General features: G+C 39.2%; 1 protein-coding gene across 7 annotated transcripts in view; it reads left to right on the forward strand.

Annotated features, from left to right (window-relative positions):
- MKX (mohawk homeobox) overlaps positions 1-22,061 on the forward strand; it is a 63,154-nt gene that overhangs the window by 27,328 nt on the left and 13,765 nt on the right. The window contains exon 6 of one of the 7 annotated variants that reach the window (XM_087420730.1): positions 1-21,344. This exon is cut by the window's left edge and continues 13,137 nt beyond it. The exons of the other annotated variants lie outside the window; for them this stretch is intronic. The gene's annotated coding sequence lies outside the window, so the exon portion shown is untranslated. Of the gene's footprint in view, positions 21,345-22,061 lie in introns of those variants that run through there. 7 annotated transcript variants of the gene reach the window in all.

The raw sequence follows: 22,061 nt of genomic DNA on the forward strand, positions 1-22,061 counted from the left end.
CAATTTATTTTGAAAATGTCAGAATATCTTGGCTTTTCCCTAATACCTTTCTTTCCTTCCTTCTTTCTGCCTCTCTCTCATTCCTTCCCTGCCTTCCTCTCTCCATTTCTCCCTCTCTCTCTCTTTCTTTTTTTTTTTTTTCAAACAATAAAGTACATTGTCTTTGTTCAGGACTCTCCTGTCCACATTCTTGCTTGGTTGTGGCTGAGCTGACTGAATATTTTGCCATATTTCTATGTCTCTGGGTAGTGGTGGACTGACCACAGAATTCTTTTCTATGAGTTTTCTTTCTTCCCTCAGGGATATGCTTGATCATCCAGCTGTCAACATGTGGAAACTGTGCTATTTATACAGTAATTAATTTAAAATGGGCTACTGTTCCTAATATCTTTCCTAGAGCAGCACTTCTTTTATTGGAGCACCTAACATTTCCAGAGTCCTTTGCTTGACTTTATTGTCATTGTGTTAGGCAGTACCTGCAATACTGGGTGGGTCTTTCTCTGGATTATGTAGCGAATGCTTTGGTATATCCTTTGAAGGAATAGAATCATTCCCATGAGGTCAAGGGCTTTACATATTATCACTAGTTGATCTCGCCCTTGGGCAAACAGCATAAACAGTAAATATCCAGACTTAATTCTCTGCCAGTCGTTGCAGAATTTCCACAAGGCTTTTCCTGGAATATAGGGATTTGAAGCGTTTTCTTTCACGATCCTGTACTCCCTCTGTTGGAGATGCTAATGGGCAGCAACATTTCCAAGCACCTGTTCTAAGAAAATAGTAAGTGAAGCCCTTGAAACTAAGAGGGACAACAGAAATGCCGGAAGGCCAGCTTGAGATCATGGCACGTACGTTGCTAGGAACGGGACAGCATGCATGCTGCAGTCAGGAATAGAGTACGTTGTTTTTTAATTAATTAACCATGAGAGGTTCAAAACTGATGACTGTGGTTGTAAATCAAAGAATAGTTTTTATGCCTATGTATTGGTTTTCTATTGGTGCCTAACAAATTACCACAAGCTTAGCAACTTAAAACAACACTATTTATTATCGCACGGTTCTGTAGGACAGAGGTCTGGCATGGCACCACTGGATCCTCTGCTCACAGTCTCGCTAGGCTGACATCAAGGTGTCGTCACATTGTGCTCTCACCTAGTGGCATTGGGAAAGAACTCACTCACAAGCTTATTGAGGCTGTTGGCATAATTCCTTTTCTTGTGGTTGTAGGTACTGTGATCCCCAGTTCTATGCTTCTCATCTGATAGACGCTGCATCCCTTCTCGCTGGTCCCCTCTATTTTCAAATCAGCAACAGCGCGTGGAGTCCTTCTCGTGCTCAAATCTCTCTGCCTCCCCACTCCACCCCCAACCAGGAGAAAGCTCTGCATTTGAGGGCTCATGTGATTACACTGAGCCCACCCAGATAGTCCAGGATAATCTCCCTATTTTAAAGTCAATTGATTGGTAATCTTAATTACATCTGAAAAGTCACTTTTAATGTGTAACATAACATATTCATAGATGAGACACCAAGGGGAAAAGTCATGGGGGCAAAATTCTACCTATCCCAGCAGAGATCACTTAGAAGGGGATTTGGATAAGGTTTTACTCGTCCAACCTCAAATGTTTAGACAATAAGCATCATTGTTGGTGTGATCTCTAAATTATAAAGTATAAAAAATATACTGCTTTAAATGCTTTTGGTAGGGATAGTGTATAAACTGGGTAATCAAATCTTGTCTGAATAAATAAGTTGAAATTTACATACATAATTATTTACATAAAAAACACACATATGTATTCCCTTTATGCGTTTGGTTTATCTTGCTTTCCTTAAGGATACATATATTTTACCTCGTAACATGAAGCAGGCATCTTAACATGCAGGCAAGCATCAGCCAGCTGGCAATGTGTTTCTGAGGTAGATGGCTGCATAATTCCCAGTGGTGTGATGAATGTTTACTGCACACAGTAACAACAATTGCCATTTTTTTTAGCACTCTCTAGGTGCCTGGCATTGTGCTAAATGCTGCTCCTACATGTGTTATTTTATTTAATTCTCACTGTAACTCTATGATGCATGTATCACTCTCCTTATTTTAAGGATGAGAGAACAGACTTAAATAGCAGAATTTGCCCACATCAGCTGTGATGTTGCAGAGCAAGGATTCACGCTCAGATCTGTTTGATTCTAAACCTTGCTCTTGACCACTATCTTTTACTTTTCCCAAACTGGGGAAAGTTACAAAGATGGTAGTTTATCTTTGAGAGATCCTTCCATCTCCTTTTCTGAGTCTTCTACCTCCTGGCTCCTTTTCGCCTACCTCCAAAAGAGCCTGTGACTTTATGCTACGCTCCATCCCCAGCCCATCACAATAGGTGCCCTGACTGCCCCTTCAGTCCTCCGGAGTTCACGGTTATACATATCTCAGTCAAAAACTGCAGACCTTTATCTCTGGACAGCTGATACCTGTGGGGTGATGAAAACAGCATGGTCAAAATAGTTGACACTAAGGTATACTAATGACTAATAATAGCTGGTAATTATTGAGCACTTATCAAGTGTCAGGCACTGTGCTAAGTACTTGACATGCATTTTCTAACTTAATCCTCATAACCACCCCATGAAGTGGGTACCATCATTACCTCCATTTCCCATAGGGTATTTTGAAAGCAGAACTTGTAAATCTCTAAGTGACTGAATGTGTGAGAGAGTTTTAAGGGAGCATCTATGGCTACTCTGGCCCATCCTAATCCTCTCCCCATTCTAGAACATTAGGATCAGCCAAGTGGCTCTTCCATCTTTGATAACAACCTTCAGTCCAGAATTTATTTCATCCCTCCTTTGTCCTAGCGCAGAGCCTTTCTTTCAGAGTCCTGGTGTGGGCATTTGAGGCTAGAGATGACGCCATTAGGACGGAGCCTTCTTTGTAGGACAGACAGTGGCATTCCCGGCTTAGAATCCCAGGAGGGAGCATAGGGCATCTCTGTGGAGAGGAGAGGAAATCCAGGGACATAACAGTGGCCAGAGGGAGACGAGCATCTGCCTGAAGCAATCCTCCTGAGAGCTATGGAGTCCAAAAAATGTGGTGAAGGTAGATAAGCAATCATACAGAACAAGGGTGATGGGGCCTGTATTAGGGGGAGCTGTTCCTTTGAAAGGGATGGCAAGTCTGTTGAGAAAACAAGCAGTCAGATTCCTTCCTGTAGCATCCTGAGTGGCCCTAGAGTGCTGAGGGCGGGAGAGGAGGTGGCACCAGCCTGGAGCCTGGGGTCCAGGCCTTCCCTTACTGCCCTTGCTGGTACACTGACTTAGGCTTCTCCTTCAGCACTCTATATACATCCACGGAAAATAAAGTTGTGCCTTGAATTTCAGAATTGATACATTCCAAAAACGTTAGATTAAAATTGAATCAAGTTTTAAGGACAGTGCAGACACTTGATATTTTAAAATAATCGTGCAGTGAATCCTTTTGTTTTATGAACAGTGTAACTCAACTTCTGTGTTTCATAAGTTTAGATTCTAAAATATTGGGTTTTTCTTAAATTTAAGGTTTAACAACAATATCACCTGCCTTTTATTAGGTCTATCTTTGTCTAAAATATTGCATCCTGGTTATAAAATGTAGCTGAAGGGGTCAGTCTGATGGCGTAGAGGTTAAGTTCTCGTGCTCTGCTTCGGTGGCTCAAGGTTCTCAGGTTTGGATCCTGGGCACTGACCTACGCACCGCTCATCAAGCCGTGCTGTGGCAGCATCCCACATACAAAATAGAGGAAAATTGGCACTGATGTTAGCTCAGGAACAATCTTCCTCAGGCAAAAAGAAGAAGATTGGCAACAGATGTTAGCTCAGGGCCAATCTTCCTCACCAAAAAAAAAGTAACTGAAATCCCTGGAAAATATAATACGAGTAGATGAACTGCGACTATCGTAGTTTTAAAACCACAAAAATGTTGTCTTCGTGTGTGAGTGTGATTTGGGTTTGTGATCTTCCTATGTTAATGAAGATTGTTACTTTAGGAGAAGAATTAATTTTTTTTTATTTCAAATGCTTTCTCCAAAAGTGGGACTCAATAGCATTCGTTTAAAAAAACTTTCACTTTTAATCTATAATTAAAGCCAAAGTTTTTTTTTAATTTTAAAAGCTTGTCCTTGAGCTAAAATAACATGGAACATTTTAAAACATGGCTCGAAGCTGCTGTAGATACATTTTATTTAAACCACAGAGACTGCAGTTAGATTTGTCACTGCCAGACAGACTACAAATTACAACTGTAGCAGAAGTGACTGTGAATTTCTGGATGTTGTAGTACCCCACGGCTGGTTGTTTTTTGGGAGCTGTTCCTCCCTTTGGTCTCAGTTCATGAATGACTTAATCCCTCTGTAAGATCAAATGTTGTGCCCAATGCCATGCATAGAAAAAGCGGGTGAAGCCTCTTTTGCCTTTACACAAATTAGACGTGTTTGCCTACAGAGGAGGCAGGAAGAGTCACAAAATAGACGTTGTCAAGTGAGGCTAGAACACAGTGAAACTCCAAAAGTGGGATGAATGATAAAAATATCCTTTAAAGCAGAATGCCGTTGTTTATGATGGCAAGAAAAGGGAATAATATCCATGATTGAATTGTAAAAATATTTTCACTAAGGTCATTTTTGTACTTACTATTCTGGTATTAGGTTAGAAAATCTCATGCCAGATTAGATCTAATAATATATTGTGTTGCTATATGTACTGTAGAAAGTGCATGAACATCTGTTATTTTATTTGATCCTTATTATAACCCTATGAGGTAAAAATAAGGATAATTATTCCCACTTTCTCTCAGGGCGGGAGGGAGTGACCCATTGATGCATAGCTACTTAACAGCAGAGCCAGAAAGAGAAGTTGGGTCTCTCAGCTCCTCGTTCAGGCTCTTTCCACTCAATTTTACGGTGTTTTCCATCCTGGTTAAGTGTACTCAAAATAAATAATCATTTACGGAGTAGAACTCTCCAAAGCAGTGACTCTTAACTTATTTGGAACTGTTCCTTCTTTTGTTCATGGACGGCTTTGAAAATTGGATAAAAAGCTTTGGATCCTTCTCCAGAAAAACGCACATCTGCTACCCCCACCACCACCCTTTTGTGTAACTCAAATGGCAGCAGAGGCATCTCTGACCCTTTGGACCTAAATAGGATTCCCTTGGGCACTTTAGTCCATGCTGTGGAAGGCCGGGCTCTTCTGAAGATTTCTGACGACGCCTGAGGGTTCTGTCTTCAAAGCATATGGAACCCTGTGTTTTCCAAAGTGCATTCATTTATGGGTCGCATTGCCATCCCACGTGTCCCTGTTCTGCAAACGTTGATTCAGATATGAAATGTACTCCCTTCCTCAAATGCCAGAAGACACCCCCCACACATTCTCAGAAGGCGTGTGCGTGTAGTAGTCTGTATGGAAATTTCGGAACGAATGAAGGGCCTTATATCACAGCAGTTCATGTAACTTCACACAGAGCACCACTTGTCCTTGTTCTTAGGTGTCCTTTAGCCACCCCACCTGCGACTCTTTCCTGCCTGCCCTCCCCGACGTGTGCCCAGCCTCACAGCATCTCACTAGCTCCACACTTCCTCTTCCTCTCTTTCCTACTCACCCCCTAATTCCCAGTTGTTTCAAAATCTCGCAGTTCTTTCCACGCAGTGTAGTGTAAGCCAGCTCTCTCCAGCTTCAGCTCCAAACTCTGTTCCATCAAGATGCTAAGCAAACCTAAGGGGCCTTGTAGTTGCTAACTTTCATTTTCCTCATAAGGCATTTGTGATGTTAAATGGCAATTTATTTTCTTCAGTTATACCTGTTTATAATCTTATGGGTCTCAAGGATTCCCTAAAACCCAACCATCATCCCTGCTAGGTTTGGAACCCCTTTTGGAGACAGCTCTAGAGATTCTAGTCTTCTTGGGGCATGTGAGTTTAGAACTTTCTTGAGGTTCCTCTTTGGAGCAGAGTTGGTGATTAGGCACAGGGCACTCTGATGACAACTGCAGGGTTGTGTCCAGGTCAGGACCAGTATCCAGGTTGGTGTGGAGGCCGTACTTGGGTGAGGAGCCCATGCTTGTGGACTTGCCCATTCCATTCACCTGGCCAGTCTAGAAACTGAGGGTAGTATGAAGCTTCTGGGAAAAAAGAAAACAAATTAATCAATCCAGCAAAAAGCACTTTGGTTCACGCTTACGATCTTTATAGAGAAAATGATACATGTGTTACTAGGAAAAGTGAAGAACGTGATGTAAGAATAGAAAATGGCCTAACACTGTATAAAAAAAGTGGATAGTGATTTTAGGAAAGGAGTCTTTTAGATAATTTCTTCCATTTGATTCAAGTTTAAAACTATGTTATTCTAAGAGATGCATTCTTTTTCCCAGTGACTGAGCTTCCTTCCTCGTAGCTGGTCTGTGATTTCCAAGCTTTGTTGCCTGAGATCTACTTCTGTTTCCAGGGTGTTCTAGCGTGGATGGTTTTGTTCTTACTTGTGACTGGGCAGTACAAAAAGATTAGCATCTTACTTGAAAATCAGTGATATGATTGGGCTAGAATTATCACATTTCTGAAGGAAACTGCCAGCCCTGGTGGGCTACTGGTTAAGATTCGGCTCTCTCACCGCTGTGGCGCGGGTTCGTTTCCAGGTGAGGGAACCACACCACCTGTCTGTCAATTGTCACACTGTGGTGGCTGCATGTGGCTGTGATACTGAAAGCTCTGCCACCGTTAATTCAAATACCAGCAGGGTCGCCCAGGGTGGACAGGTGTCAGGGGAGCTTCCAGAGTAGGAAGAAGGACCTGGCCACCCTCATCTGAAAAAATTAGCTGTGAAAACCCTATGAACAGCAGAGGAGCATTGTCTGGAGCATTGTCTGATATAGCGCAGGAAGGTGAGAGGATGGTGCAAAAACACAGGGCAGGGTTCTGCTCTGCTATACACAGGGTCTAGGAGTTGGAATCCACTCCACAGTACTAACAACAACTGAAGGAAACCCCCTATTCAGTCCCATGATGTGACTGAGAAGCATCACTGGTAAACCACAAATGTTAAGAAACTGGCAGAGATATGGAGTTAGGGATAGACCAAAAATGTCATTATACCCACTGCAATTCTGAAGTTGAATTGAAGAGGTAGAAGTCCCCAAACTGGAAATTAGGCCCTGTGCATGCTTCCCTCCAGCACTGGAGTACCGTCTGTGGTCCTGGATGTTTTAGCTCTTTCTCTGATGCATCAATCAGAGGAAGGCTGAGAGGATGCAGTATCAGAATGTTAAATCAAAGGAGCAACTTGGAAACATTTTGACGTCTCTAACCAGCTTGTCACAATTAGACTGATCTCTTCAAGTCCTTTCTGTCTTCCTAAAAAGACTCAGCCAGGGTCAAAAGGCACTTGATTCATCTCTTGATTTTAACCACCAACCATTTAAATTTGGGTACTTGAGGCAAATTATATATAAATTTTTTTCCTGGGAAGGAAGGGCTGTTTTAATATTTGGCTATGTATCGGATAAATCTGTCTTGATAAAGAGTTAGAGAATCTGATTTTGAGAGAGAATAATCCAGAACCAAAACAGAAAGTATAAATGTGATTACATACCAGGCATAAGAAATAATGATATCAGAGATAGAAAGACAGAAGAAACTATGAGTAATAGGAAAGAAAATCTAGAGGAGAAAGATCCAAAAAGACTCATAGTGATGTGGGGAAAAGGACATATGAAAAGTTGATTGGATTGAGAGAGGAGAGAGCTAGAGGAAGAAGGGACAGAATGTAACAAGGGAATGACTCATTTCTGGATCAGGTTCTCTGCATGCTAAGGATCAGAGAATCTTTAAATAGCAGGGATTATTGACAAGTTGGGCATGAATGGGCTCTTGAAAGAATTTATGGATTCCATATTAAGTAGTGCTGGGTGAGTCTTTAAACTAGTATTCTTTGTGTATTTGGTACTGTGGGACTTATGTCTAAGCATTTTATAAGACTTGTCCAGTCTTCTCCCAGGGGCCCAGGAACAAGATAGGAAGGTACCTCTGAGGAAAAAAGAGTGTTGAAGTATGCACTGAGTCACCAATGTCGAGGAATATTTCCTTTTCATGCTAATGCAGAAACCAAAGATGAGCTTGTGAGAGGGGGATCTGGTCATTGTGATCAATTACTAGTGAATCCAGAATAAGAGCTTCCTTTAAACCAGGGGTTAAGAATAGGAATCAAAATATATGGCCATAAATCAAGCCCTAACTTATCTTCACCTTTTTCATTGTAGGACAGTTCCAGGAATCTCCACTTTCATAAGTTCTATAGAAAATTATGGACATTTCTGTACTTTTGAAGATCCCTCAGAATTCACTGTATCACTCTGAGATTTAAGGAATGTTTCATAGAGTGGTCCACGTGTCCATTCTATCTAGAGTCGCTTAGAACTGTGCTGTCCAATATGGTAGCCACTAGCCACATGAGACAGTTGAGCACTTGAAATGTGACTAGTCCAAATTGAGATGTGTTTAAATATATTGGGGGAAAAAGCATGGAAAATATCTCATTGATAATTTTTATATTGATTACATGTTGAAATGATATTTTGGCTATATTGAGTTAAAAAATGTTATCAAAATAATTTTATCTTTTGCTTACATTTTTAAGTATGTCTACTAGAATATTTAACATTGTGTATGTGGTTTGCATGTGTAGCTCACATCCTAATTCTAGTAGACAACAATGCCTTAGTGGTGGTGGTGGGAGCAAGTTAGGGAAAGAGCTTCTTATTACAACTCCTAGATATGGAGGAAGAGGCATGAAAGAGAAGAAAGTCAAAGTTCCATTTGGCTGAAAATTGGCTGATCTTCCTTCATTCTGTCTCCAGAGGAGCACAGAATCCTAATCTTAAAGAAACCCTATCTTCACAGTCATTCGTGCATATGGCATAGAGCCATGTCCAGGTATCAGCTCACCTTTGTTTTGTTATTGTTACCAGACGTACCAGAAAATCAGTGTGAAGAAAAGAACTAATTTGTTGCCCTCATTAGATCGTGACTCCCCTGCAATATAGATTCTGTCTCATTCATCCCCAGGACCCAACACATCTGGTGTATAGTTGGTTTTTATGTGTGTTAAAGGGATAAGGAAATGCATAGATGAATGAATGGACAAATAAATGAATGATGCACAGGAAAAATATAGGTCCTCTAGATTCGGGTATGTGATAAAAGGCCTTGTGGGGGGAGTGAACTAAATCAGGGAGAAAACATGAAGTTGGAAGCAAAGCTTTTTCTACAGCGAGGTGTTAAATATTGGGCAGTATGCACCAGTGGTCCCTATCTTTACGGCCAACATCTCTTCTAATTGGTTGGTGTACATGCCATACCAGCTGTTAAATACTTTAATGTTCTCTGATTGGAAGTATTTCTTAAGTTTTAAAAAAATTTCTTTAAATCAATGAAGAGAGGTAATAACTTCCATCTTCAGGGACAGGATATAGGAGAAAATTATTTAGAAAATTTATAAAGGCCAGTATCATCCACTCTCCCATTTTTTTAAGGGTACAAAGTTGACATTGGTTTAACCTGCTCATTTCTGATAGAATAATGAAGAGGCCAGTTTAATTTAATCTGTACATGGACGACATGAGTCACTATGCTTTCAAACAGAATTTTTTTAATAGGATATAAGCTTCTATTTAGAAAAACATGTTTTTTTAAAAAAAATAAATTTCCCTTGAAAATACAAGTGGATTAACCAGAAGAACATTTAGGGTAGGGTGGAAAGAAAGTTCTATTTTCTTTTTCTTTGAAATTCAAAACTTATTAAGTTAGTTTTGCAGAATTAGCCCATATTTAGTGCCAGTGGATGCCAAGTGCTGTGGCAAGTAATTGTCAGAAAGGATGGAGAAACGGTGGTGTGGAACCAGGGAAGATGAGCCTCGAGATAGTTGAATTTTCATGTTTCTTTTACCTCTTTTAGTGTATGCTGGGTTCCCACATCTTCATTTGCCTCCTAATCCCCCAGGACCACCGCCTTTGGCATCATAGGCCTGCTTTCTTTAAGAAAACCTCACATCTACTAGTTTTTCCTTGGTCCCCTCACCCAGGGCCAGCTTCCCACTATGCACAGTAGCGCAGCCAGGACCCATGAAAATGCTTTTATTTTAATTTCTTCTAAAATCAAAAGAAAAATGAACATAATAATATATAATAAGCCTAGATTATATATGTCTATATATTGATGTAGTTGTAAAATATAATTTTAATATCCTTTTATGGAGGAAAGGGTCCACAAAGGCAAAACGACCTAGAACACACAGAAGTCATAACGCAGCCCTGAGCCCCCAACTGCCTGAGGCCTTTCTTTCTGCTTTCCAATGTGACTACTCTTTTGTGATCCTACAGTTTAGCATCCTAGTCACGTTATGTGTTCTAATGTGATAAATTACTCTCTCTCCATCAGTTAGTCTGTTAACAAGTAATCACTGAGGGTCCTTTCTGCTATGTACTGGAGCTAAAACAATGAACATGACAGACAGTATATTGTGGAAGACAAACATTGAACAAAGTGTGCCAAATGTTATAAATAAATACAGGATACTATACAATATATAACAGAGGGATCTCGTCTAAGTACATTTTTAAAAAATTTAACTTTTAATATATCCTTACAGAAATTCTATATGTATTTAAGAGCAAATATGAATGTAAATTCTTATTTTCCCCTGTTTTATATAAAAGGTAAACTATTCAACTCAATAACAAAAAACAAATAACTCAATTAAAAAATGGGAAAAGGACTTGAGTAGACATTTCTCCAAAGAAGATACACAAATGGCCAATAAGCACATGAAAAGATGCTCAGCATTACTAATCATTAGAGAAATGCAAGTCAAAACCACGAGATACCACTTCACACCTATTAGGATGGCTATTATTAAAAAAAACAGAAACTAACAGGTGTTGACAAGGATGTGGAAAAATTGGAACCCTTGTGCACTGCTGGTGGGAATGTAAAATAGAGCAGCCACTATGGAAAGCAGTCTGGCAGTTCCTCAAAAAATTAAAAATAGAATTATCATAGGATCCAGTAATTCCACTTCTGGATATATACCCAAAAGAACTGAAATCAGAGACTCAAACAGATATTTGTATGACCCACATTCATAATAGTATTGTTCACAGTAGCCAAAAAGTAGAAGCAACTCAAGTATCTGTTGACAGATGAATGGATAAACAAAATGTGGTATATACATATAATGGAATAGTATTCAGCCTTAAAAAGGAAGGAAATTCAACACATGCTACAAAATGGGTGAACCTTGAAGACATTATTCTAAGTGAAATAAGCCTGTCACAAAATTCCCTTTTTTCTATATGTTCATATTCTTTTTGCTATGGACTCTCTTGTTGATAATGTTTTATTAATTTGAGGAGCACTTTATGAAGTAGGAAGGTTAGCCTGTGATATTTGTGAGTAACAAATATTTTGCCCCAATTAGTTTTATATGCTTTGATTTTCCTTTTGATTTTTCCCCATGTAGCCTTTAAAAAAGAGGTAATTACATTTATCAATCTTTCTTTTTATCACTTCTAGATTTTATGTGATAGAGAGAACTTCCTCACTTCAAAACTTAAAAGGGAGTGTCCCAGGTTTTCTTCTAGTGTGTCTATGAGTCTCAATTTTTACCTTAAATCTTTTATCTATTTGGAATGTCTCTTAGTTTGAAATATGGTATAATGTGGTATGAAGAAAATATCCAACTTTATTTTTCACCGTATAGCTACTGAGTTATCCTAGTGCCGTTTATGATCAATTTGTCTTTCTCCTCCCTCTGTAGTTGAAAATAACCACATTTTAAATTGAGTCCATCTTATCTTTCTATTCTCCTCTATTGATTTTTCTTTTTACTCATGCTCCAATCCCACAGTATTTTGATTACTGAAGCTTTAGAATATGTTTAATATCTAGCTGTGCTTATTTTCCCTCATTCTTCTTCTTTTTTCATAGTTTTTCTAGCTGTTTGCTTGTTTATTTTTCCATATTAACTTTAGGATCAACTTGTCTACTCAGAAAAAAATCTTTTGTTATTTTTATTGGGATTGTGTTACATTTATGAATTAATTATAGGAAACTGATATTTTTAGGATGTAGAATCATGTTATCCAAAACTTTGGTTCGTCTGTTCATATCTTCTTTTGTGGCCATTAGTAGTGTTTTCAAATGTTCTAAATAGATCTTGCACATTTCTTGTTAAATTTCTTCCTAGGTATTTTATCTTTTTGTTGTTTTCTTGTGTAAGTAGGGTCCCTTCTTCCATCACATTTTTCTAACTGGTTGTTGTTTTTTGTATGAAAAAGCCATTACTTTCTGTATGTTAATATTGTACTCTGCTACCATCATAAATTTGCTTGTCATTTTTGGTAGTTTTTCAGTTGACTCTCTTGTGTTTTCTAATAATACAGTTATATTATTTGCAAATAGTGATGATTTTGCCTCCTTTTGGAAATTTTTGCCATAGGTTTCTGTCTCTGGCTTACTGCATTGAATTGTACCTCCAGTGCAATGTTAAATAATAGTGATGATAGTGCACATTCTTGTCTTGTTTCTGACCTTCGTGGCAATACTTCTAGTATTTTCCCATTGTGTACAGACAATGCTGGCTTTTGGGTTTCAATCAATGTCTTCGGATTATGGTTTTAGACTTTGAAGATCTGGATGCAGATTTTTTTCTCTACCACTAACTGAGAAACATTGAGTAAATCACTAACTTCTCTGATTTATTTCCATATCTGTAAAATGAGGGAAAAAAAATACCTACTTGTCACCGAGCTGTTGATAATGATTGTGAAAGCACTTGATCAGCTTGCTGTATAAATGTCCCTTGTTCCTCCCTCTTCCTTCTCTATAGAATGCTTCCCTACAGAACTCTTAGGAATTGTAAAACTGGATTTCCCTTTGTGGCTCTGGGCCGTTTTGTAATTCCATTCACCCCTCAGTTTCTACATATATTCCAAGGTTGGAAAGAAAAAGTGCTTTTTTGAACGATGAGCAAATTCCTTTGCTGACATTTAACCAAAATGTATTCCAAACCTGAAGTCTTTTGGAAGGCTAAGAAAATGTTGGTCACCTTCTTGTAAAAAAGTGAAATAAAAAAATGTTTATGTACCTCAGCCCTTCCTGAGTGAGCTGGAAGTGAGTGCACTGAGGTGGTGTTATTTTGTGGTGTTTCAGTTCTGGGAAAAATGAAACCAGAAAATATAGGAAATTTTTCAAGATTTTTGGTTGTGAAAGCTTTCCTTTTTTTTTTTTGTTTTTTCCTACTTTGGTTAACATTGAGAGGGCCATATAAGTTTGATTCAGGTGCAGATCTTCTGCAAACTAATTCTGGTCAGTGATCTGTGGCTAAGATTTTCTTCTGTGTTAAATTATGTGTTGTGGAGAACTAACTGTGTGTCTGGAGATACTGAGGGCTGTCTTCCTTTCTCAGACATAACACTGCCGCCTGATAGCCTTGACTGAATCTAAAATAATTTGCACGTGTAGGATTTTTGTATCCCTTTTTTAAAATGAACTTTCATACTAGTTTCTGTGCAGAGTTTTGTTTTGGTCCAATCTGATAAGATTTGCGAATGTACTTCTCCTTCGTAGGAAGCCACCTACCGTGGTTCCGCTCCTTAAAGGGTGTTCGTTACTCGAAGTCTGATATATCCGCTGCCCCTCCCTCCATGGTGGAAAAGTGAGATGTGTGGTCATATGTATGTCCACTGTGTTTACCTTCCTCTTTCACTCAGCTCTCCCAAGACCTAGGTATCAAGCTGTGAATGTTATTTTTTCCAAGAGCAGCAGCCGCCTTCTCCGCTTGGCTTGCTGTTGCATCAGTGGCTTTGGAGATGCCTCTGGCTTTGTCTTGTGGCTGGGCTTCAGAAGAGATTTTCGTACTCCCTCATTTTCCTGGATTCAGTTCTCTGACTACACGTCGAATCTGAGGAATCTGCCCTTTCTAGAATGATTGTGGATGCAGTTTTGCATTAAAAGCTAAGGAGACTTTAATGTATCCTCTTGTAGAGATTGGTACGAGGAGGTCACTCTGGTCTTCAGCACGTTATGAATTTGTTTGCCGACCTTAAAGGCACGCACATTTGAAAACATATTCCTTTTTTATTTTGTATATATAAAATCATCTTTTGTGAATCTCAAAGCAAAAGCATAAGGAGAGATCGCGTCAATGCTTTACAAGGAAAGGCTTCTGGAAACCCTTGCTTGTTAAATGTAAGTGTCGGTTGCACCAACAGTAGCGGTACCATCGTTTACATTCATTCACTTTACAGAGTGCTTACTAAAGCAAATTTAGTAAATTAGAATAAAAGCCAAAATAGAAAGCATTAAATGAATTGGTCAAAAACTAACCCCTTTGCAGACATAGCCTGAACTGCTAGAGGGAGCTGGTACAGCAGAATACTCATTCAGAGCTCCCTTAATACACCACCATTCCTAATGAAGGGCTCTATCCCTGAGTTAATTCAATAATAAAACCGGGGAGGCCGGCCCGGTGGCGCAAGTGGTTAAGTGCGCGCGCTGCGCTGCGGCGGCCCGGGGTTCGCCGGTTCAGATCCAGGGCGCGCACTGACACACCGCTTGTCAGGCCATGCTGTGGCAGCATCCCATATAAAGTGGAGGAGGATGGGCACGGATGTTAGCCCAGGGCCAGTCTTCCTCAGCAAAAAGAGGAGGATTGGCAGATGTTAGCTCAGGGCCGATTCTCCTCACACACACACACAAAAATAATAATAATAATAAAACAGGAGCCAGCGAAGAAAATATCTTAGTTTCAGTGCGAGAAACCTCTTCATAATTGCATAAATTAAAATGAGCAACATAAATTAAAATGAACACAAAATGACTGTTTGTGTTCAATTTCTCATTTTTCTCGTTAGATAAACTGTAGAGGACAGAGACCATCTCCCTCTTGTTCACTACTGTATTACCAGCTGTTAGCAAAATGCACCAAAGATCTGTTGATTGATTGGTTTATTGACTGAGCACTGGGGAATATAATAAGTACTTCCACCTTCAAAATAATCTTAGTTTGGAGAGGAAAGTATGTATGTATATGTTTTGTTTTGTAAATATAACAGCAAGCAAAGTAAATACAATGAGCCAGAATCAATTCTTGGGTAATGAGGAACAGACTCCGTGCACTGGAAATGGTTTACATTGCTCCAAAAGCAAAACTTTGCATTTAGTGTAAGATATAGTGGTAAAACATTGAGCTTTTGCTTTCAACTGAGAGTGTAAACATGACTCCAAGATGTAGTTTCTGGAAATAATTTAGTTAACTCTTATTTTTATATGCCTGTTCTGTTCTAGAGACTTGTTGCGAAAATTGATGGAAAGTTATTTTCTTTAAATGATAGTTTATTTACAGAAGTTCCTTGAAATCTTGATGGTTATTGAAAAGACTGAAATAAATGTAGCCCGAATGTGCCTGGTGCAGAGCTGTTCCATACCTTCCAGAGGGGTACCATCCTTTGTTCGTACATCACCTCCCGTCCATAAAAGTCGTAGAGACTGCTCCCTTCGTAAAATGAAATATTTATGTTTCAATCCCAAAAACATATTGTGGATCATTTTGGTGTTTTAAGTTGAGGGTACAACAGTAAATTATTCCAAAATTATGGAGGCCAAATGTCATTCCCTCCAAAAGTTTGTGTAATATCTATTTATCTGTGGGCAGATGACTGCTCAGTATAATCAGAGGCAGACTTTGTCAACTTAAGTCTAAGTAAACACAGCTGAATATAAGCAAGTTGGACTGCAAGGTTTTTTTGAGCTTTGCCAACAGCATATGACCTTGGAGAATGCTGCTTCTTTACTACAGTCTGCTTTCAATGGCAAAAAGAATTCTTTTTGTTTCAAATTAACAGGTGATGATTAGAAGCTTGTTGTGTCCTAATTTTTAGATGCAAGACAAATTTACATCGTGCATACACCCAACAGAAAGCCACCCTCCTGAGGGAGTTATTTCCCTCTTAGGGAGCTGAATATAAATTGCGAGGGTGGAAGCCAATGAAATGGAGTTTCTTTCTCAAAAAAAATATTTTTTTGTTTATTTGTATTTTGTTTTTTGTCTTCGTGCCATTTCAACAGATTAAAATTGTGGTTCCAAATGCCACTAGAAAATGAACTCTATTGATTTATCCATTCTTTAAGAAGCATCTGTCCTCAATAGGAAAGAAACTTAGTATTGTCATTAACTTTCGGTTTTCAATAGAAATTCTCATTAACTGCTTTATGCTTTCCACAAGTCCTTTTTTTTTCTTCTTTTTTTCAAATACATGTTTCTTTTCAGTCACCTAATACCTTCCTCTTTTAGCCTAGTATGGAGTCCAATATTAAATTCTTTTCAGGGCACTTTGTGACTGAAATAAAGTTTCTATTAAATATTACATGTCAAAAGGTGGACTTAAAGTGAGAACTTTGGTAAAAGGTGGATTAGTAGAAATTTGCCTTGAAATGTCTAGCTTTTCAGTACTCGCTGACTGGCTAGCAGCCAGGTAGATCCTCTGCTTCTTCTGTTCTGTCACTTAAGAAAACTATTTCTTTCCCCTTTCCCCTTCGGTGTACACTTCCTTCTTTGAGTAAGTACAGTATGTATTAAGGGTGTGTGACTAATAAAGATTTTAAAATAATTCATCTTTCAAGGCTTTGGTATGCCCCCCTTTTTTTTCAAATCACATGTTGAATAATATTAGCTGAGCATATGGGAAAATATTTAGATCTGTGTGCTGAAATATTATTCCGTAGTTAGATTCATATAAGACCCATCCTCACATTTATTTGCATCCCTCTTTTTTCTGAATGCTGATGAATTTCCATGTTAATATGAATGCTTTGAGAAAAAAATATCAAAATATTTCTAAATATGTTGCTAAGGAATCCAGCAATGCAGCTTTCTCTTTTTTGTTAAGGGCTCCATCATGCGTTTTTAGGATTACGACAACATCCACACTTGAAGGTCTTCAGAGCACCTCATACTCTCATCATATCAAAATCAAATTCATTATGTCTTGCCTTCTCCAAAGTGAAACTGGCTCTTCCTCCTTTCTTCCCTAACTCAGAGAATGCCGTCTTCATCATGCACCCAGTCTCCAAGGCAGAAATCTGAGAGACAGTACCAACTCCTGCCTCCCGCTCCCAAACCGCGTCTAGTCATTCAACACGTCTGCGCCTTAATATCTCTTACATCTTGCCTTGCCTTCCCCACAGCTACTTCCGTAATCCCAGGACTCCTCACCTGTGTCTTAGGTTCCTGCCACAATCCTGCCTGGCTCCTCCAATCTAGTCTTCCACTGAGGCAAGAGGGAGCTTTCTAAAATCCAAATCTGATCATATCACTGTTAAGTATCCTTTAGTTGTTCTCCATACCTTTCAGGATACAGTTCACATTCCTTCTCTTGGCACCCCAAACCATAAACCCCTCAATGCCTGGCCTCTGCTGATCTCTCTTGGTTAATTTCCCAACTGCCCCTTCACACACCTCATCCATTTCAGCTACGCGAAAAAGCGTTTCTCAGAGTTGTTGTTCAGTGGCGTGACATCGTGCCTTCACACAGCTGTTCCCTTTACTTGGAAAGCTTTTCCCCATCTTCATTTCGGTAACTCCTGCTCATCGTTACCTCAGGCCATGCTTTCCCATTTTCCATGTCTTGGCCCTCAGGTAATGATAATGTTGGTTGGGCCCACCGGCATGAATGGAGGAAGCTGCTTGCTGCTGGAAGCAATGGCCCAGGGCCTCTGCCCCGCTGCCCCAAGGGCATCATGTCCTTGGAGCTCCTTTCAGGATCACCACCCCCTGCCCCTGCCATTGCCTCTCCCCTTTATGCTCCACAGCACTTCCCATCCTGAGCTCTTGTCGTTTATTTACCAAACTGAGCTGCTTGGGGACGAGACCCATTTGTAATTTGTATTTCTGGCCTGTCACAGTGCCTGGCACACAAGATGCATTCAATCAGTGTTTGCTGAATGAACCAATGAACCTATGAATACGTAAAGGAAGACAACATGGAGAAGAGCAAATTCTACTGCGTTTAAAATGAGAAGATCTGGCTTCTAGTACTAGCCCTATTGTTTACTAACAATTTGGTCTTAGACCTGTCAGTCAGCTTTTCTGAGTCTCAATTTCCACACTGTAAAATGGGGAAAATGATATAAGTGTGCCAAAAAAGGAAATGAGATTAATTGCACATGTGTAACTTGCAGAATGCTCGATAAATATTGTTATCATCACCATGAATTGTGTGAAGTTGACCTGGCCCTTAACCATGCTCAGAAAGGGGCAGGGGGTATAAAATGCTGTGTACAAAGTATAATTTTCCATTTGACATTCACAAAAAGATAACTTAGTTTTCACTTAGATAAGTTCAGATTCATTGTAATGTGGTTGCAGATTCTCTATCAAAGCGCCAGGCATCCAAAGATGGCAAAGAAATACCAAGGGAAATTGAGTATTCCTCTCATTCTGCCACGCAGTGGGAAGAACTTTTTTTTATGATTGTCGTCTTTTCGTAAAAATATCAAGAGTCTTTGAAATAATCTGTATTTTCTTACTCCAGTCAATCTGAGAACTTAAGAATACCAAGTTGTTTAGGATAAAGCAGTGATATAATTAAGGTCTTTTAGACAGTATATGTGTTAAGTAGTTATTTATTCCTTATGAAAAGGATAGGTCTACCAGTTACTTAGACCTTCATAGGGAAATTTTAATAACAGAGATTAGAGAGGCAGCTTTTAAGAAGTGGGAATTTCCAAAGCTGTTTCCCCAGATTCACATGCCCCATTCTATCTTGAGTAAGGACCTTCACATTTAAAACTTTCTCCAAGCAATTAAGAGTAAACACTCTAATACACCTATATGTTTGTGTGAGTATCGTGTAAGCTGCTAGTCCGAAAGGGGTTACATGTACTAACTCCAAAAATGAACAGCAAAAGACCAGTTGCTGACATAATTCTGGGATTTGCCTTGGTATGCTCATTCTTACTCTCATCAAAGATTCCATCCTAATATTTTGCATATTATGGCTACTAAGCAACTTAAGTGACCTTCTCCAAGCCATTGCAAAACAGAAGCCTCCACAATATGCAGTCTTGCTCTTTTGAGAATTTTCCACACTAGGGCATCCTAGACATAACATGGCTGTCCTTGACCTAGCTTAGACAATTCAAATACAAAAACTATTTTGAATTGTTGTATTACTTGTTATCTGTTCCATTTCAAGGTAGGTCTTCAACATTCATCGAAAGTTTGCTGCCATTACAAAAAGAGTATTTGCAATTGTGGAATAATTGTAGCTGCTATTTATTATTTCTGGGTACCTAGTATCTTACAGTGATTATTTCTAATTTTTACAACAGTCCTCATTATTCAGTATTTTGTATCTCTTTTACGAATGAGGAAAAAAACGAGACTCAGATATTAAGTAACTTGCCCCAAACTACATGCTAGTAAGCAGCAGAACTGAGTTTCAGACCCCAAGCTCTCTGGTTCCAAATTTGCTCTCTTTCCAGTCTAACTTACTGTTGGAGGAATAAAGTGTGATTAAGTAAATCCCCCCTTCAAAGTTTGCACTGTTTACCAATGAACCAGTGTGCTCAATTTCTCAATTTGAGATAAACCTAAAAAAGGCATGAATCCCATTAAAGAGCAGCTGTAGGAATTTGAGTAACTAATTGGTTATTCTCTTTCTCTGTGCCCTAAAGACGCCTCAAGTTAGCGTGCAATTTCCATTTGAATAATTCTTCAGTTAATCATAAACTCTGACTCCTATTTCTAAAGCAGCCTTTTGACAGATACCTCCAACACTTGCCCTACACAACTCCCATTACTTCTTCTTTTCTCCATATAAAAATAATCATCTTTGTTCCAGTTCTGGACCCACTTTCTGCTTTTCCTAGCCCTGCCAATTATTTTGATGATGATGATGATTAGTCATGTGAATAATTAATTAAATGCATTTTCCTCATTGCTCATCTTTCATTTCTTTATTCTTCTTCTATGAGCTCCTATAAGTCAGCACAAATACAAATTCCTTGTTCCTTTCACTCTGAAAGTACTTTTTGTGTATCTTCTTGTCCAAGTAAGAATTTACATATTATGTTGTCTAATAAATGATGTATCTTATAGGATGATTTTTAAACCTCCTAAAGTAAGCTGAAAATCAGCTGGATAATGTATCCAGTTACTTGGAGTTTGGAAAATAAGAGAAATACTTTTTTCTAAAAAGCCGTGGTGACCAACTTGCCACCTCCTATTCTTGTCTTATGCTGAGGGCTGTGTAGTTAAGTGCTGCCTGAAACAAGGGCTTCCTTCTTCATGTGTGTTTTGTAACATCTTGTGTTCAGCTCCCATTGTGGGTGGCCTGGGAAGGATGGTTTTGGTGGATGCCTTCAGCTCCCTTGGCTTTGGACCCATGTGCAAACCGTATGCGTGACAGAGAGTGGTGTGCTCCTGGTGGGCATTAGCTGTGTGTGTGTCTAACTGGATAGACCTCTGGGATAACAGGGGACTTCACAAGCAATGGTGCTATGGCACACTTCTCGGTTCAGGGCACTTCACAGCTCTTGGTTGCTTGTGAGAAACTCTTCTGCTCCCGAATCAAAGGCTGGCCTAAACCGGCCCCTCTTTCTTCCGCCTCCTGAGTGTGGAAAAGTAACTAGAACTCCCACCATCTATTAGGGAGGGGAGAAGGCCACTTGCCTGCAAGAGCTTGGGAATCTTGCAAGGAATGTATGATTTCGCTGGCTGTTATAACCAAAAAAAGAAAGGCAACTTTCTTGTGCCTCCTTAATGAAAACATGTACTTTGTTTCCTCTTGTGTATGAGGGCCAGGCTCTTTTGTATAATGCTTTGATTCAAGGTGATAACTACTGTCTTCTCATTGTTCATTCAGCACCTTTTCTATATGTCTAGAGAGAATTTAGAATTGGAGGATTTAATTTTTAAATTGCATTTGAGTATGTATAGTATATTCCATCACCAAAATCAAAAGTGTGGATTAGTGGATCTGATTTGTCCTGGAAATATAATTTTTGCTTTCTTTCCTTTTTTGCACAGCTTTCTGCCTTTCCCTCTCACTCTCTCTCGTTTAAAATTGGTTTATATTATTGATTGTTAAAATACTACATTTCTCTCTAAGTCATCAAAAAGTATGGGAAAGGGTAGAAAATATAAGGAATAGCAGAGGCTTGCTTTTAGTCCAAAAAAAGTTTTAGGTTCATTGTCCCTTTCTCTAAATCAATCATTTTTAATGTGTACAACAAAAATCTTTTCCCTTTTATTTTATTTTTTGAGGAAGATTGGCCCTAAGCTAACATCTGTTGTCAATCTTCCTCTTTTTTTTTTTTTTCTTTTTTCTCCCCAAAGCCCCAGTACATAGTTGTATATCCTAGTTGTAGGTCATTCTAGTTCTTTTATGTGGGATGCCGCCTCAACATGGCTTGATGAGCGGTGAGTAGGTCCATGCCCAGGATCCGAAGCGGATAGAACCCTGGGACACCCAAGGGGAAGGCTGGAACTTAACCACTATGTCACCAGACTGGCCCCTCCCTTTTATTTTTGAGGTGTCTTATTTACTTGTAACAGCATATAACATTTGTAAGACAATATGTATGGCAGCTGCTTGCATTTAAATATATTTATATTGTGTGAAGATGCCATTCTTTTTATTTAAATTTCCATGAAATGGCTCTGCAAGAACTTTCCTGTATATTATACTCGTTCTCCTTCTTTCCTGGTAGTCACTGAGCTCTGGTATGTTTTTAATCTAAGATCCTAACGGTGCTTGCTCTTTCTTTCTCTGTGGTTTCTTTGCTTCATGTTTAGTACTGTATTTTTAATATCTTGTGATGCCCATAGAAATACCCCTCCTAAATATTACCTTCTAAAGGCTGCAGTGTGGAGCCTTATTATTTTAGTAGACTTGCTACGTCTAATTTGGGTAGGCGTTGGCAGCAGTGGTCCCAGCACAGGATGACCCCACATGCTCTGGGGATGGAATGAACTCAGCTCA

Source organism: Ceratotherium simum, chromosome 32 (genome assembly GCF_057802395.1).
Source record: "Ceratotherium simum simum isolate JZ-2026a chromosome 32, ASM5780239v1, whole genome shotgun sequence".
Taxonomy (NCBI): Eukaryota; Metazoa; Chordata; class Mammalia; order Perissodactyla; family Rhinocerotidae; genus Ceratotherium; species Ceratotherium simum.